Source organism: Leptopilina heterotoma, unplaced genomic scaffold, assembly GCF_015476425.1.
Source record: "Leptopilina heterotoma isolate Lh14 unplaced genomic scaffold, ASM1547642v1 Lhet_18, whole genome shotgun sequence".
NCBI lineage: Eukaryota > Metazoa > Arthropoda > Insecta > Hymenoptera > Figitidae > Leptopilina > Leptopilina heterotoma.
Genome location: NW_025110896.1, coordinates 2144168 through 2163074, shown reverse-complemented (window position 1 = coordinate 2163074; position 18907 = coordinate 2144168). Strand labels below are relative to the sequence as shown.

At 21.1% G+C, this 18907-nt stretch overlaps 1 long non-coding RNA gene across 1 annotated transcript in view; it reads left to right on the top strand.

Moving 5' to 3' along the window:
- Positions 1-18907, top strand: part of LOC122499926 — a 106321-nt gene that overhangs the window by 70525 nt on the left and 16889 nt on the right. The window contains exon 2 of the long non-coding RNA XR_006301405.1: positions 15148-15189. This is a non-coding gene — a long non-coding RNA (uncharacterized LOC122499926). The remainder of the gene's footprint in view (positions 1-15147; positions 15190-18907) is intronic.

Here is an 18907-nt window from a genome sequence, read left to right as displayed (position 1 = left end):
AGAATTTTATTACTTAGGAAAATGATTGAATTCTTGCAGTGAATTTTATTACATTTTTTTAAAAATTGAATTCTTTTGAGAAATTTTTTTTAAATAGTAGATTTTTGAAATATTTGGATTTCAGCGAAGAATTTCATTATTTGTGAAATTTAATTGAATTCTTGCAAAAAAATGTTGAAATTAATTACATTTTTCGAGAAATTCATTTAAAATTGTATGAAAAATAATTGACATCCTATGAAAAATTGTATTATTTTATTTATGAAAATAATTGAATTCATGTGAAATATGTTATTACTTGTAAAAAATAATAGAATTCTAGCAAAGAATTTTATTAAAATTTTTGTAAACATAATTTAATTTTTTCTGAAAAATCTTATAGAAATTTAAATTATTATAAATTGTTGAATTTCAGAAAGGTTTGAATTTGAAAGTTTTTTAGAATCTTAATTCCTATGGAGTAATAATGATTAAATATTTATTTAAAAAAGAAGTTATTGATGTTTTAGAATAATTTTACTATTAAAAAAATTTGCAAATAAAATGTAATAGAAATTTTTTTTAATATCTAATCATGTTTAGAGTGAATCAGAATATTCTTTAAGGTAAAAAAAGTCAAAATTTTGTCTAGAAATCAGGGAAATGTCAGGGAAAAACGAAATTAATTTTTTGTGTCAATCCTGTAGTAACTTTGTACTAATTCAGATTTGGAGAGCATTAATGAGTTATTCTCCTCCTCTAATAATTAGTTATTTTTTACCCAAATTTATTTTTGTAATTGTAAAATGTAACAACTTGTCATTTTAAAACGCAGTATATTTCGAAAATTTGTATGGGAACACGTGAGAAAATCGCCTCTTAGGTATATGACACTTGAAAAAAGATAAGTGATTCCGTTTTTCTCACCACATGGTTTCCCACATATCTTGCGCGATATTTCATATATATAAAATATAATACCATCATCAAACATATACTAATATATTCTTTTGATCGTTTTAAAGTGATTCTTAAATAAGCATCTATTATATTCCATATTCCTAAGTGTTTACCGTCTCATATTAAAACACCTTCAGAATAAGAGGGTTTATCAAAAGAAAGAAAGAGAGAGAGAGAGAGAAAGAGAGAAAGGTCCCCTCATTCGTCTTTAACCTGCTGTCCCCTACTTATTCTTATTATACAATACAATGCGACTACAACTTAATGCCGCCGGTATGGTGGATTTTCTATAAAAATATTCAAGTTATACACCCCCGGGCAATAACGATACGGGTTGATGGACAATAATAAAAAAAAACACGTGTGACTTGCGAGTAGTGTGCGTACTCCCCCATTTCATGCTGCGTATTTTATTGCGTACAGAACTTCAATTTTTATATTTTTTTCAATTTTTTATTTTTTACGTTTTTACTAAAATGAATATTGTAATTTTAATTCTTATTTTAATACCACTGTTTAGCACTTATTACAAATTATTTATTTTCCGTACTTTTTAGATCAAAATAATTACTGTTTACCTACTATTTAAAATTTTTACCAAAATAGTTTTCGTAAATTTTTTATGAAGGAAATTTGGAAAAAATGTCGAAAAAAATTTATTGTTTATAACCACCATCAGTGGCTTTTTTGCTTCTTTCTTTTATTTTAAATACTGAATTTTTCACCTGTTCAAACTGAGAAACTATTTTCAAATTTTTACCAAACTTTAAGCATCTATAAAGCATTTAATAAAGTTTTTACATTTTTTCATTATACAAATTTTTACACTTTATTGAAAATAATTGAATTTTTTCCAAGAATTTATAAAAATTTTAGAAAATAATTGAATTCTTTTGAAATTTTCTATAACGAATTATAATAAAAAAAATTGAATTCTTTCGTGAAATTTTTTTTAGAAAATAATTGATTTTTTGCAAAGAATTTTACTATTTGTAAATATAATTGAATTTTTTGGAAGAATTTATAAAAATTGTAGAAATTAGTTAAATTCTTTTGAAAAATTTTATAACAAGTTGAGAAAAAAATTGAATTCTTTCGTGGAATTTTTTTGAAAAGAATTTAATTTTTGCAAAGAATTTTACTATTTATAAATATAATTGAAGTTTTTTGAAGAATGTATAAAAATTGTAGAAAATAATTGAATTCTTTTGACTTTTTTTATAACCAATTAAAAGAAAAAAATATAATTCTTTCATGGAACTTTTTTGAAAATAATTTAATTTTTGCAAAGAATTTTACTATTTATAACTATAATCGAATTTTTTCTAACGATTTATTAAAATTTTAGAAAATAATTGAATTTTTGCAAAGAATTTTACTATTTGTAAATATAATTGAATTTTTTGGAAGAATTTATAAAAATTTTAGAAAATAATTTTATTCGGTCGTTAAATGTTATTAAAATTTTGTTAAAAAATAGTTGAATTTTTGCAAAGAATTGTACTATTTATAAATATAATTGAATTTTTTCGAAGAATTTATAAAAATTTTAGAAAATAATTGAATTCTTTTGAAATTTTTTATAACGAATTTTAAGAAAAAAATTGAATTCTTTCGTGAAATTTTTATGAAAGTAATTGATTTTTTGCAAAGAATTTCTAACGAATTAAGAAAAAAATTGAATTCTTTTGTGAAATTTTTTGTGAAAATAATTGAATTTTTGCAAAGATTTATTAAAATTTTGGAAAATAATTTTATTCGTTCGTGGAATTTTTTTAAAATTTTGTTTTAAAATAATTGAATTTTTGCAAATATTTGACTAATTATAAAAATAATTGAATTCTTACGAAGAATGTTATTATTCATGAAAATAATTGAATTCTTGAGAAGAATTTTATTGAAATTTTAAAAATTAATAAAGAATAATAATTAATTACTAAATTAATTAATAATTGAAATTTTTTTAAAGTTTGAATTTGGAATTATTTAAAAATTCATATTTGAAAATAAAAAATTTTGTAATTTGCATAATAATAAATCGAATATCATTTTCTGCGCGCTAGCGCAGAATTTACTAGATACATTTACTAGATAAATAATAAAATAAAATTAATTGAATAATAATAATTTAATAATATAATAATGATAATAATAATAATAATAAAAATAATATTAAAAAATAATATAATAATAAATGAATAAACAAATTTAATAAAATATTATTTAAATTATAAATTATTTATGTATTATATAATATTATACAATTATTAGGTATAATATTATTTAACATTATATTCATCAAAATATTCTAATTTCCATTTCATGTAATATTACATGAACTACGAATATTATAACTTTTTATATTCACAATTTATTCATAAAATTTGATCATAAATATGTAAATAAATAAAATCAACTCATAAAACGTGACTGCACAGTATAGAAGCGTTTTATATCGTGAATGATATTAAACATTTACGCGCTTTTACAATCTTCCTCCCCACCCCTCACTCGCTTACTCTCCACATCTCTCTCTGTTGATTTAGTAACGGGGAAATAAAGGAATATCGTGAGGGTGGATAAGGTTGCTTTATATATTATTTATCTAGATATTCTAGCAGTCTGAAGATGATCGAAGCAGACTGTAGGGCGTCTTGTGTTGTTATATATTTGGTACAAACTTCAACGTCAGATTTAATGCGAGCGGCCAAACAAGACATTGGTCAAGCACCTGTTTTTTCTTATCCTTTCATTCAAATCTAATACGCTCCAATTATTATTTATTCACCCTCTAGAAACTTATCAATTTTTCAACATCTTCTCTTGTGGAAAAAATTATATAAGTATGTAAAAATATATTACAAAAAAAAAAATTAAATGCGATTATGATAAATCTTTAGCTATATGTTATGAAAGTTTAAATCTTAATTTTTTGAATTAGTAATTGTTAAAATGATACTGTCCCTTTTCGTAATTAATTTCGTTTTACTAATATTATATATTATAGACGTTATTATGCAGAATTGTGATAATAATTTTTATAAAATTTATTTTATTTTTTTATATTTATAATAATAATTTTTATAAAATTTATTTTATTTATATTTATAAATAATAACTTTTATACTTAATTGAATACTTTGATTACTTGAATTACTTGAATTACTTTTTGAATTTTCTTTCAAATTAAAAACTTTTGAGTCACAATGAATTTTAAAAATAATGCCTTGTTTATTGTAATTCAAAATTAAATAATTTATTTATTTACTTTATTTCCAAATAACTTTCTTGAAATTAATAATAATTATAATTAACTTAGAAAAGATTTTAGTTGAGCACACTTTCAGAAATTTTCAAGAATTAATTGAATTTCAGAAGGTTGTAATTTTTAATTTTTGAAAATTTAAATCGTTTCATTCTTTGAAAAAAATTTCTAATTTCTTATTAGAAAAAAATTAATTATTTGTTTAAAAAATTATTTACCTTATAGTGTAGAGTAATATTATATTTTTAATTAAATGCGTTATATATTATATTTAAATATATTTCAAAATAATCTAAAATTTAAATTCGTAAAAAATTACTTTTGGATAAATTTTATAATTTTAATTTTTTAAAGTTACTTGAATTTTTGAAAAATATTTTATTAAATAATCATAAATTTATGGAATTTTCCTGAAATCGAATCGAAAATAAATAAATTTACATATCAAAGAATTTAATTTGAAATTTATAAAAGAATTCATATTTTAGATAAATTTTTTAAAAAAAAGCTAATATTTTGTCATATTATATTAATATTATTAATTTGTGAAATAATGAAAAGACCATTTCATCATGCAAGAAATTAATTTATACGGTAAAAAAATCAAGAATCATAAATATTATATTCATATTATTATCTTTTATTGATAATATTTTAGATAAAGACCATTAAATAATAAATTAAAACATCAATAGAGATTATTTAAAATCTAATAAATTAAAAATAAATTAAATTCAATGACTAATCGGATTCAAAATTAACGATGAGTAAAAAGACGGATTATTGTCATTAGATTTATTTCGATCTCCAAGATCTTGTATAATTTGAAGACAATATTATTATGATATTGTAACTAGAAAGATGGCATCAGTGCGAAGGTAATTGATTCAAATTGAAGGTATTACATTTCCTGGTTATATACAATGGAAAACATTTAATCAATATAATAGTTGGAGTAAATTTTCTACATTGTAGTAATATACAATGTAGAAAAATTTACAATATAATTATTTTTCAACCGAATTATAATAATTTAGAAAATTATTTTTTTACAATGGAAAATAATTATGATTTTTCAGACAAACTTAACAATGGTTCAGGAAATTATTATTTTCCAATAGAAAATATTTGATTCTTTAGACAAAATTAATAATAATTTAGAAAATTATTATTTTCCAATAGAAAATATTCAATTTTTCAGATAAAATTAATAATTCATAAAATTACTTTTTTTCTACAGAAAATTCAAATTTTTGAGTGAAATTATAATAAATTAGAAAAAACTTCTTTTTTTGTAATTCAATAGAGAATTTTAGATAAAAAATCCTTTTTACAAAAAGTAAAACTCAAATGCATTTTTTGATTTTTCTTAATTTGATAGGAAATTTTAGGTGAAAAATAATTTTTAGAAAAAAGACGACAAATTGCTTTTATAATTTAATAAAAAAAATTTGTAATAAAGAATTTTAGGTAAAAAAATAATTTAAAAAAACACAATAACATTATTTTTTTGTCATTAGAAAATTTCAGGTAAAAAATGATTTTTAAAAAAGGCTAAATTCAACTCTTTTTTTTGTAATTGAACAGAAAATTTTAGGTAAAAAAAGACTAATATTTCATAAAAGCGATAATTTTTTTGCAATTTAATAGAAAATTTTATAGATGAAAAATAATTTCTAGAAAAAACTCGATAAATTATTTTTTTTGTTATTTAATAGAAAAATTTAATTAAAAATAAATTTCTAGAAAAAAACAACACTGAAATTTTTTTTTTTTTTTATTGTAATAGAAAGCTTTAGGTCAAAAGTAATTTTTAGAAAAAACGAAAATCAAATTATTTATTGATAATTTAATTATTAAATTATTTTTTAAAAGTAAAAATTAGAGGTGGAAAATAATTTTAAAATGACATTAATTTTTTTGTAATTTAATATGAAATTTTTGGTAAAGAATAATTTTTAGAAAAAGCAAAACACAAATTCCTTTTTTTTTGATAATTTAATACAAAATTATATGTATAAAATTGTGGTGTTTAAATAAATAAATAAAAAATAATTTCTAGAAAAAAAACTTCACTGAAACTATTTTTTTTTTGTAATTTCTTCGAAAATTTATAAATAATTTAAGAAAAAGACATTGAAATTATTTTTTTTGTAATTTAATAAAAAATCTAAGGTTATAATTTTTAGTAAAAATAATAAAAAATAATTTTATAGAAAAAACCAACACTCAAAAGTACGGTATTCATAATTTTTTTTTTTTTTTTTTAATTTCACTTATGAAAAAATGAATTTGAATTGAAAAAAGGAAAACAATGACAAAAGGACTCTCTCGCGTTGATAAAATATAGAACAAGAGGAAAGAGAAAAAGATTACAAAAAAAAAAAAAAATCTGCGAGCTTGGCGCCACAAAATGAATCACACGTCGCGAAATAAGCCGTGAAACGCGTGCACACCACATACCCTGCGTTTGTAAAATATGCAAGCGAATTAGTAAAAAATCGTCACTTAACCATCGAAAAAGAGCTAAAAAGAAGTAAACACCGCTTGAAATAAGATTGATTCGTTTTAATGTCGCATTAGAACCGCGCGAAAAAAAGACACGTCTCCAGTATAAAACTGCAAATTCTAAAAATATAATTCAACTATAAATACGCATTAAATCGAATAAAAAAAAAAGAATGTTAAACGTACAGTAATTTTTTTTTATCCCTCCATCTTTTCTTGGAAAATAACACTATGTATTGAACATTAAAAAATAATTACGTTTTTCCTGGTATTTTCATTATACTCCGCTAAGTGAATTTTAATTTTTTTTTCTTTCTATGAAAATCTTAAAGAAAATTACTGAATTTGTACATAGAATTTTTCCAATTAGTTTTTTTAAAAATTTTTTTCCAATTAAATTTATTTATTTCTCTCTTTTTCTTTAAAATTTGATTTATTTCAATTAGCAATTTTATAAACCAAATTTATACGTAAACATTATTCCAATTAGCTTCTTCCTTTTTTTCAATTAAAATTATATATTTCTTTTTATAAAAATTTTTTTTTATTTCACTTAGCTATTTTTTTTTAATTAGCATTTTTTTAACCGAATTTGTACATAAAAATTATTTCAATTAGCTTTTTTCGTATTTATTTCCAATGAAATTAATTTATTTCTTTTTCTCTAAAATTCCATTTATTTCAATTAACAATTTTTTTCAATTAGTATTTTTTCAATTAGCAAACTTTTCCGCAATAAGAATTTTTTCTAATTAGCAATTTTTTCACTCTTTATTTTTTGAAATACCGTTGCAAACTAATTATACGAAAACGGTAAATAAATATAAAGTGAAAGTATATAAAATATTTGAAATATTTATTTTGCAAAAAAAAATAAAAGGGGGAAAAAATCTTTACGGTGAACAAATAACTCTCACTATTCTTTGCGCGAGCTGATCTCGACAATTTTCTGATGAACTACATCATTTATCAAACTGTATTTGCTCTTATCGGTATTCTGGCATTCCGTCAATTATTTTATATTTTCCGAGCTGATCTCGAGTAACCATTAATTTCAAGAGTTCTTCATTGTCTCCATTGGTTTTGTATTACATCAACTCTTTCGAAAGTGCAATTCTCACTTATACGCACTAATACTTAAAGGGAAATGTATCTTCAATAAAAATTTATGGTTCAATAGAAATTTATTCAAAAAAAAAAAATTATTTATTATAATTAATTTTACTCAAAAATAATTTATTATAATTCACAAAAAAAAAATATTAAAATTTTATTACGCAGTAAATTTTTTCTAAAATTATTCATTATTATTTAACTAATACTAAATAAAATAAATTATTTTATTTTAATTAATTTTTCCAAAAATAATTTTACTAATTTTAGTCAAATTGAATATTTATTAATTGAGGCATTAAATTAAAGTAAGAAAAAAAATTCCAATTAGCTTAGATTTTACTATAAACAAAGTAAAAGTGCAAAAAGTTTGCTACAATAAAAGATACTTTGCATATTTTCATATATATATTTTTGCTTATAATTAACAGAACAATAAATGTTCTGTTAATTATTTCCAAAGAAATTAATTATAATCATTAATAATTCAATTAATTAATGTTGCAAATGAACTCATTTCACTCGAGCAAAAGAAATACGCACTGACACGTGTTATCGTTTACTTGGAAATACGCGAAGAAATTCTTGCTTATTGAAATTGAGAACTATGTGTGGGATACAAAAAAAAGAGATAAAAAAAAGTATTTACTTCTCGGTAAAATTGTTATATTTTACTGAAAAGTAAAATTGTTCTTATAACATAACGCTAAGACAAAAGTTCTTTATTATTGCAATATATTATATCAACCCTAGCGCGTTCTCTCCAAATCACACGCTTCGATAAAGCATGATCTTATCGGAAATTTGTATTTTTATGGCACGTGCGGAACAAATTTTTATCATGACACTTTTATGTATTAAATGTCAAAAGAAAAAAAATTTTTTTTCTTTTATTAAAAATAAATTTTTTTCTTTTTTTTTTAATACAAAATTTATAATTTTCATTTATCGGTGGAATTAACTTGTTTTATCATTTTTATTCGCCTCTTGTTTGAAATTGATTCCCTTTTATCTTAATATTGAATTTTTTTATCGCTGTCAAACGGAATTTTGATATAAATCACGAAATTATAGACGGAAATGTATTTTTTTGTCAATTAAATACTTTGCAGAAATTGAAAAATATTTTATGTAATTTTGAACTTTAAATTAAATTTCCTTTAATTTAAATTAAATTATGTAATTAAATTGTTACCCGCGTTATAAATTTTTTCACATGAATTCAATTATTTAAAAAATTTAATAAAATTCAATTATTTTTAATACAATTTTAAATGAATTTCTCGAAAATTGCAATTATTTTCAGAAATTTCTAGCAAAAATTCAATTATATTTCACAAATAATGAAATTCTTCGCTGAAATTGAAATATTTTCAAAATCTACTATTTTAATCAAATTTCTTAAATGAATTCAATTATTTGTAAAAATGTAATAATTTATTGAATAAATAAATGTTCATCAAAATTGAATCCTCATAAAGAATTTTATCAACAAATTTTTAAATAATTGAAATTATTTTACGAATTATAATAAAATTTTCAATTCCATTTTTCGACGAATTAGATTAAAATTTTATTAAATAATGAAAATTCTATTATGAGTTTTATTATTTATGAAAATAATTGAATCTCGGTAAAAAATTTATTATTTATACAAATAATTGAATTATTGATAAGAATTTTATGAAAACATTTGTAAATAATTGAATTCCTGTGAAAATTTCATTATTTATGAAAATAATTTAATGTTTGCTTAGAATTTCACCAACACTTTTTTTAAATAATTGAAATCTTTTGAAAAATTTTATTAATATAGTAGATACATTTGAAAATATTTGAATTCATAAAAAGAATTTTTTTTGTTTATGAAAATAATTTTAATTTAAATTTCCATCAAATTTTCCATAGAAGAAATTAAATTATTTACATAAATTTTTAATAAAATCTTTCGCTAGAATTCAATTAGTTTTACAAGTAATAAAATTTTTCACATGAATTCAATTATTTAAAAAATGTAATAAAATTCATTGTAGGAATTTAATTATTTTCGTAAATAGTAAAATTCTTATAGAATTTCAATTATTATTTATTTTTAATACAACTTTAAATAAATTCCTTGAAAAATGTAATTATTTTAAAAAATTTCTTGCAAAAATTCAATGACATTTCACAAATAATGAAATTCTTATTTGCTGAAATTGAAATGTTTTTAAAATCTATACTATTTTAATTAAATTTCTACAACAAATTCAATTATTTTTAAAAAATTTAATAATTTATTGAATAAATAAATGTTTATCAAAATTGAATCCTCATAAAGAATTTTGTCAACAAATTTTTGAATAATTGAATTTTTGCGACGAATTTTAATAAAATTTTTAATTACATTTCTTGATGAATTCGATTAAAATTGTAATAAAAATAATTGAAATATTTAAAATTCTATTTTTAGTTTTATTATTTATGAAAGTAATTAAATCTTAGTAAAAAATAATATTATTTATGCAAATAATTGTATTATTGACAAGAAATTTATAAGAACATTAATTGTAAATAGTTGAATTCCTGCGTGAAATTTGTATTATTTTTGAAAATAATTATCTAAAAATGTTTGCGTAGAATTTTATTAAATTTTTTATTACATAATTGAATTTTTATGGAAATTTTTATTAAAATAGTATATTGAAAATATATATTGAAAATGATATGATATTGAAAATCATTTTTAAGAAAACTTTTTGAAAATAATTTAATTTCTGCGAAGAATTCTATTATTCTTGAAAATAATTGAATTTCTGCAATAATTTGTTTTGTTTTTTAGCGTTAATTACTTAAACATAAATTAAAAACTTTAACTAATTTCAGAAGAATATTTGAATTATTAACAGTTTTCAAAAATCTGATAGAAAATCTAATTTTTAAAAATTTCTTGTAAAATTCATTCAATATTGAAATTTTCTAATATTTTAAATTAAAACCTTTTAACGTTCATCTAGTTATGAAAATTGTGAATTCAACTCTTTTAGAATTTAATTAATTTTGAAATATTTAAGTAAAAGTATTCATTAAATAATTTTATGATTGCTCTTCAAGAATTAAGTTATTTAAAAAGAAATTTTTGTCAGAAATAGAAAAAATTGAAGTTTGTATATTAAAATTCGTGGTAATTTCATAGTTTAGCAAACAAAAAAAATATTAAAATTTAAAATTTTCTTATGAATTTAAAGAATTTAATTTTGCCACTAGGTACTTTTAATAAAAATGTCTGACTTTTCCTTGACCAATTCTACTTTCTCTGAATTTTTCCTGAATTCCCTGACTTCCTTGACCTGTGGCAACTCTGAATAATATAAATAAATTAATAAATATATTATTATTATAAAATTTCAATAATTCCATAATTTCGGAAAATTTTTCAGATACAGAAAAATTTTCTTTTTTGCTCTAAAAAAAGAAAATCGATTCTAAAAAAAAATAGCACACACACATATGAATTTCTATATGATATGTATCACGAGTGGATAATTTAAAATGAACGTTATACAAGTGTTTATGTCCGATTGCAGATTTATCATTGTTTCTATCATTACCATGAATTCATAATGACTCCCGGAGACCTTCGGATCTGGTGTAATTCTCACAGTGCACACACCCACGCGATCGCAATGCGTCTTGCACAAACCAGTCTATGAGGAGCAAATATACTTATATATATATATTTAGATTTATTATGGAAGCCATTCGCATTTGCCACAGAGCGAACGATTCTCGCTATTTTTTTCAAGGACTTGGAATACTAATCGCTTTTGCTTTAACAAAGTGGGAAGTCACGAAAGATTCCCTAATCACTTTTTTCTTTCTTTTTTCATCGTTTCTCTATAATAAACGTGTACAAAGTCGAGAAAAATAGTTTTTTACGATGCTTTTGTTTCACTAATACTTGTAAATTCGAATTGTAGACGGCTAACGTATTTTTTAGTCTATCATAAACGTATTAGCATAATTTTTATATTTCATACTCGCATAAAAATATTATAATTGATTTTGAATTAGAAATTCAATTATTTTCAAAAGTAATATAAAATTCTTCGCAAAATTTCAATTTTATTCAAAAATTTTCCTCAATTCACACAGAAAAAAGTGAGTGTCATTTTAACACTGAATTCGGTGTTAAAAGTGTCTGCATCAAACTTTAGCTCGGGAGTGTTATTTTAACACCGAAAATAAGGTAAATTTTCTATTATAGAAAATTTATCCTCACTAAAATTACCCTACCAAAATTTACCCGCATCAAAAACAACACTCGCTTTTCTCTGTGCAATGATTTTCAATATCTACTATTGATAATAAGATTTTTCAAAAGATTTCAATTATTTTAAAAAAGTGTTGATAAAATTCTAAGCAAACATTAAATTATTTTCATAAATAATAAAAATTTCACAGGAATTCAACTATTTACAAATTTTTTATAAATTTCTTGTGAATTATTCAATTATTCTTTGCATAAATAATATTTTTTACCGAGATTTATTAAAACTCGTCAAAAAAATTGAATTATTTAAAAATTTGTTGATAAAATTCTTTATGAGGATTCAATTTCGATGAACATTTATTTATTCAATAAATTATTACATTTTTAAAAAATAATTGAATTCATTTTAGAAATTTAATTAAAATAGTAGATTTTGAAAATATTTGAATTTCAGCGAAGAATTTCATTATTTGTGAAATGCAATTGAATTTTTGCAAAGAACTTTTTGAAAATAATTACATTTTATTATTATATATTTATTATTATATTCTATTATTTTATTTTACATTGTATAAAAAATAAATAATAATTAAAATCATATGAGAAATTTTATTATTTACAAAAATAATTAAATTCTTTGAACGAATTTTATTACATTTTTTAAATAATTGAATTCATGTGAAAAATTCTATTACAAAAATAATTAAATTCTTGCGAAGGATTGTATTAAAATTTTAAGGAATTCAATTATTTTCATATAAATAATAAAACTCGTCGCAAAATTAAAATTATTTTTAATACAATTTTAATCAAATTCCTCGCAAAATGTAAATATTTTTTAAAAATTTTATTAAAATTCGTCGAAAGAATTCAATTATGTAAAAATTTTGTTGATAAAATTTTTTAAGAGAATTTAGTTTTCGGAAACATTCAATTATTCAATAAATTATTTATTTCTCTATTTAAATAATTAAATTCTCGTAAAATTTTCTCATAAAAATTGATTTAAAAATGAATTTCAGTTAAAATTTTATATATAATAATTGAATATTAAGAGGCTCATAGCGTGAATTTTTAGAAAATAATTTAATTTTGTAAAGGTTTCAAAAATTCAAATCCGTAGAAATCTGAATTTTTCATACTATTAAACTAATAACAATTTCTGTATTATTAACAAAGTATAAAAGTAAAAAATCAAAGACAATCGATAATAATTTCAATTTGATATCGTTACAATGATTGCTATTGTTTTCAACTTATAATAAATAAAATTAAATGTCAGTTTGAAATAAACTTGGATAAAATGAGTGTTTCTTAAAAATTTTATTTACAAAGTGATGAATTGTGTAATTAATGAAAAATTATTGATTTTCAGTAGAAAAATAAAATTATTAGTGACAAAATTAGTAAAAAAAAAAAAAAAAAAAAAAAAAAAAAAAATTGAATCAGTTAATAACAATTTATTTGATCTTTTATCCAATCAAGTATTATTGACTGTCAGTGAAAAAATAACTGATTATTATATCAGTAAACAAATTTTTAGATCTAGTTAAAAATTTAATTGATTTAAAAATAGTATTAAATCTGTTACTAAAATTTGTTGGATATATTATTTTTAATTGACAATTAGTTTATTATATATAGAGATTAACAAAATGCTCCGAAATTATACTGTATCTCAATTAGTACATTTTTACTAAATTTAGTATTTTTAGCACGTTTAGTAAAATTTTCGTGAATTTTAGTCAATTTAGATTTTTAGTACGTTTCGTACTTTTAGTCAATTTTATTACATTTGGCTCGTATTTGGTACTTTTATTAATTTTTAATAAATTTGTTACTGTTAGTAATTTTGCGCTTCCTCTTGAGGAAGCTTTGCGTATTTAAAAGTGAATTTTGGTATTTTTAGTAAATTTTTAGTGACTTAGTACTTTCAGTAAATTTTTAATGCTATTAGTAAATTTTTAGTAAAATGGATTCCGAAGCAAAATTTCCTTATATATCCAGAAATAGTAAATCTTTTTCTCCACATAGTAAAAACACCTAATTCTTTTTTTTCTCTCTCTCAAAATTTATTTAAACAATAACAACGAGAATGAGAAATGAGAAAAAAAATATATCCATAAACCTACCTGTTTTATATATAAAAGAAAAAAAAATACATCCCCTCGTGTTTATTTTTAATAAAACTCGAATAATCTTCTCTTTTTTATGACTTCCTTTTACAAATACTCCGAAACTGAACGGAATCAAAGTCTTTGTATAAAATGTAGTTTTGTCCATTTTTGTTTGTCTGCCACCTTTTTGATATTATCTTCATAAGAGAGTGAGAGAAAGAGTGAGGAGGAGGATGAGGGGATAAATATAAGAAAAAAGAAAAAAGAAGGAGTGGGGAAAAGAACAAAGAAATGAGAGAAAAAGTCGATCACCTGAGCCAACACAGTGCATATACATAAAAGTCTCTCTCTAATCTTTGTTCGTCCTGAGCAGTCACTGACACTTTATTATGTCTTTATATATATAGTCACAGATCTTTTTGCTCGCAATTTTTCGATATGTGAACAATTTTCAAAAGTGTAAAGACATTATTGCAAATAAAATTTTTTTTATTGCTTAATAATAACTTATTAAGCACTTCTTAAAGAGAAGCTTTCGAAATATTGAATAAATTGTTCCTTTAATTTTTTGGTTACAGTTCCTTATATTTCTATATATACTTTTGAAATCGAGGAATTTTATGGGCAAATAATATTTAATGTATATTTTTTTAATTTTGATTCCATTTAATTATCAGCAGTATATTATCTTTTATTTATTATGTACACAAATTAATTTATCAGAAAAAATATCAAATATGCTGAACAGTTCTGGAAAATTTGATTGTATAGTTTAAAATTTCTTTCAATTGCTCGAATACTTTTTTCTAGAAACTTTAAGAACTGTCCAGTATTTTTTTTTTATTAAAGTATAATAAAGATTTAATAAATATTAATATTAGAAAAAAAGGAATAAAAGAATTTTGTACATAAAAAAGTTGTTGATTCTAATTCTACATTTTTATATGTTCCAGATAAGACTCGATGACAAGAACCAACATCAGCTTTATTTAAAGGTAAATTTTTTAATCTGTATTCAAAAATATCGTATTTTTCATTCCTTCATTATAAAGATTATTTCGGATAGATTTTGATTTACAGCACACACAACAAGTTAATTGAAATTAATTATCCAAATAATGAATATGGTTAGAATTTTCGCAAAATGTTCCAATCAATAGAATCTTCAATTATTGTCACGCGTCGATAATAATATTTTGTACACATTTATAAATTGTATATAAATATATACCATTGAAGGAATTCTTAAACTTGTTTATACTTTGTGGTTTGATATCACGTGATGCTTGATTTCATTCCATCGATGGTAACATTTGCACGTGGACAGAGAGAATCGCTTCTGAACACCTGTTGCGCGATTTCAATAGGTCTTAATATCATTCTGCAGATCTTTAAACTCTTTTCATTCAAGGTTATGAATCCTTGTAGTCGTATAATTTTCGCGCATATTATTTTCAAACAACATAATGGATTTACTTTTCATTTTCTATTGTTTCGGATTTGAAAAAAAGAGGTATTGTTCTTTTTTAATTACGCTTCTCGCAGTGGGTCAGTATTGTTCCTATATATTAGAATCACTGCTAATTTTACTATAAATAGGTATTAAACCCTAGTCTTAGTACTAGTATTAGTATATTTCATTAATTAAATAGTATTAGTATTTAATTAATTAATTAGTATTAGTATTTAATCAAATTAAAAAGTAAAGTTGTACTAAAAGTAAAGTTGGTACTTAATCATTTTATTGATTTTTCATCACTTCATTAGCACAGTTTTTCTAATGATATCAAATTGAGACAAAAAACGAATCAAAACGTTGCTTCGCAACACTTTTGCCTCGTTTTTTGTCTCAATTTGATATTCGCAGAAAAACTGTGAGCAATAAATAAAAAATATTTTCATACTGTCCAGAAAAATTTGCTACAAATACAGAAATAAAATTTAGACGTCTTTTTCCTTAAATTTTTATCTTCTCCTGACGTTCGGCTGTGTCTGTTACGACTTAAAAGTTAAAATAAAATTTTTAGTTCTTCAGAATGTTCTTTAAAAATATTCCAGCAACAATTTTAGTTATTTTCAGCCCACAAAAATTAGTAGGATTAAAAAAAAATTTAGTTTAAACCTTTAAACTTCTTTTTCCTAAATTTTAATGTTTAATGTTTGCTTAGAATTTTATCAACACTTTTTTTAAATAATTGAAATCTTTTGGAAAATTTTATTAAAATAGAAAGATATTGAAAATCATTGAATTGAGGAAAATTTTTGAATAAGTAATTGGAATTTTGCAAAGAATGCTATCAAAATTTTTTAAAATATACTTAAATTTTGGGGAAGAATTTTTTATTTTTAAGATAATTGAAATTTTGACACGGCATTTTTAAAATGTTTTTAACAAAATAATTGAATTTTTGCGAAGAATTTTAATACATTTAAAAGTAATGGAATTTACAAAAAGAATTTTTATTATTCATGAAACTTATTTAAATTTAAATTAAATTTTCATAAAATTTTCAAAAAAAAGAAATTAAATTATTTTTAAAAATTTCAATAAAATAATTGGCATAAATTCAATTATTTTTACAAGTAATACAATTTTTCACATGAATTCAATTATTTAAAAAATGTAATAAAATTAATTGTAAGTATTCAATTATTTTCATAAATAATAACATTTCTCATAGGATTTCAATTTTTTTTAATACAATTTTAAATAAATTCCTTGAAAAATGTAATTATTTTCAAAAAATTTCTTGCAAAAATTCAATTACATTTCACAAATAATGAAATTCTTCGCTGAAATTCATATATTTTAAAAATCTACTATTTTAATCAAATTTCTTAAATAAATTCTATTATCTTTAAAAAATGTAATAACTCTATTATGAGTTTTATTATTCATGAAAATAATTTAATGTTTGCTTAGAATTTTATCAACACTTTTTTTAAATAATTGAAATTTTTTGAAAAATTTTATTAAAATAGTAGATATTGAAAATCATTAAATTAAGGAAAATTATTGAATAAGTAATTAAAAGTTTGCAAAGAATGTTATCAAAATTTTTGAAAATAATTAAATTTTTGAGAAGAATTTTATTATTTTTAAAGATAACTAAAATTTTTTTGTGGCATTTTTAAAAATTTTTGAACATAATAATTGAATTTCTACGAAAAATTTTATTACATTTGAAAATAATTGAATTTATAAAAAGAATTTTATTATTTATGAAAATAATAATTTTATCAACAAATTTTTAAATAATTGAATTTTTTTGACGAATTTTAATAAAATTTTCTATTACATTTTTCGATGAATTCGATTAAAATTGAATTAAAAATAATTGAAATTCTATTCTAAGTTTTATATTATACATGAAAATAATTGAATCTCGGTAAAAATCCCTGACTTTTCCCTGACAGATGCTACTTTTCCTGAATTCCCTGATTTTCCTGATCTGTGGCAAGCCTGGAAATGTTAAAATATTTTTAAAATAAAAAACTTGCAGAATTCCCATGAAAACTCTATGGAATTTTCTTTAGTAACAATTTTGGAAATATTAGAAACTTAAACAGTAGGAACGAGGAAATATATTTAGAGAAAGTTTTTAGAATCAGTAAACATTTTGTGACCATTCGTGAGGAAAAATTAAAATAGTTATTTTTTTAAGAGTAAAAATTTTAGGAAAATTGGTAAATTAGTTAAAAATAGTTTTTTTTAATTAGTAACAGTAATGTTAGTAATTAGTAACAATTTTGAGTTAATTAAAAAGAACAAATGGATTAATAAAAAAAAATAAAAAAAATTGAAAATAAGTTCGAAAATTAAAAACAATTTTCTAAAATTAGTAGAAATTTTGAGACATAACTGTGGAGGGGAAGAAATAAAAAAACAGTTTTTATTCTTAATGAAGTGAAAATTTTGAGATAACTGGTGGCACTCGATATATATATAGATAAACATTTATAGAATATAAGGAGCATGCGTAAAGTTTTTAATTAGCGTCATGGAGATGGAAGGAAATCCCCTGATACGTCATAATGTCGCGCGTTGCCAAGTAGTTCTACTCTAAACAAACCAGAAACGTTGACCGCTTTTAGTCGACGAGTAATAAGGCGAAAACGTTTTTTGACAGTTGATTAACAGACTCGGATTCCTCACCATGAATTATTGCTCACATACGGAAAAAAATGCCATACACACACACACACTTAAAGCTGCGCATGAAAAATAAAATCGTAAAAGTCAATTTAAACTTTTGAAAGCCGTAACACAAGTTTTCATAAAATGTAAACCTTATTTTCTTTGCTATGAAGCCTGGCAATTTTTTTTTTTCTTTTGTTTAACATAAAATAAATTTAAACAATGAAAATTTTTGTAAGAAAGTAATTTTTAAATTACAAAGTTCGTACCAAAATAATTTAAAAAATCTCCACTTTTTTAAAATTAAAAAATTATAAGATTTTGTAAGAAAATAATTTTAAAACTAAATATTTTGTATACGAAAATTATTTGCAAAATAAAGATTTTGCAAGAAAATAATAGTCGCGTGAGTCCGGGGCCCGAAAGATTGATAACAAAAAGTTTAACATTAACAGAAATTATAAATAGAAAAAAAAAATTTTATATTAAAAAATTTGTTATAATTAAACGTTTTCGAGTGCTTGGCGTTTTGCCGCCTTTTCTTTTGCGTCATCGTCACAAAATTAGTGACGAGC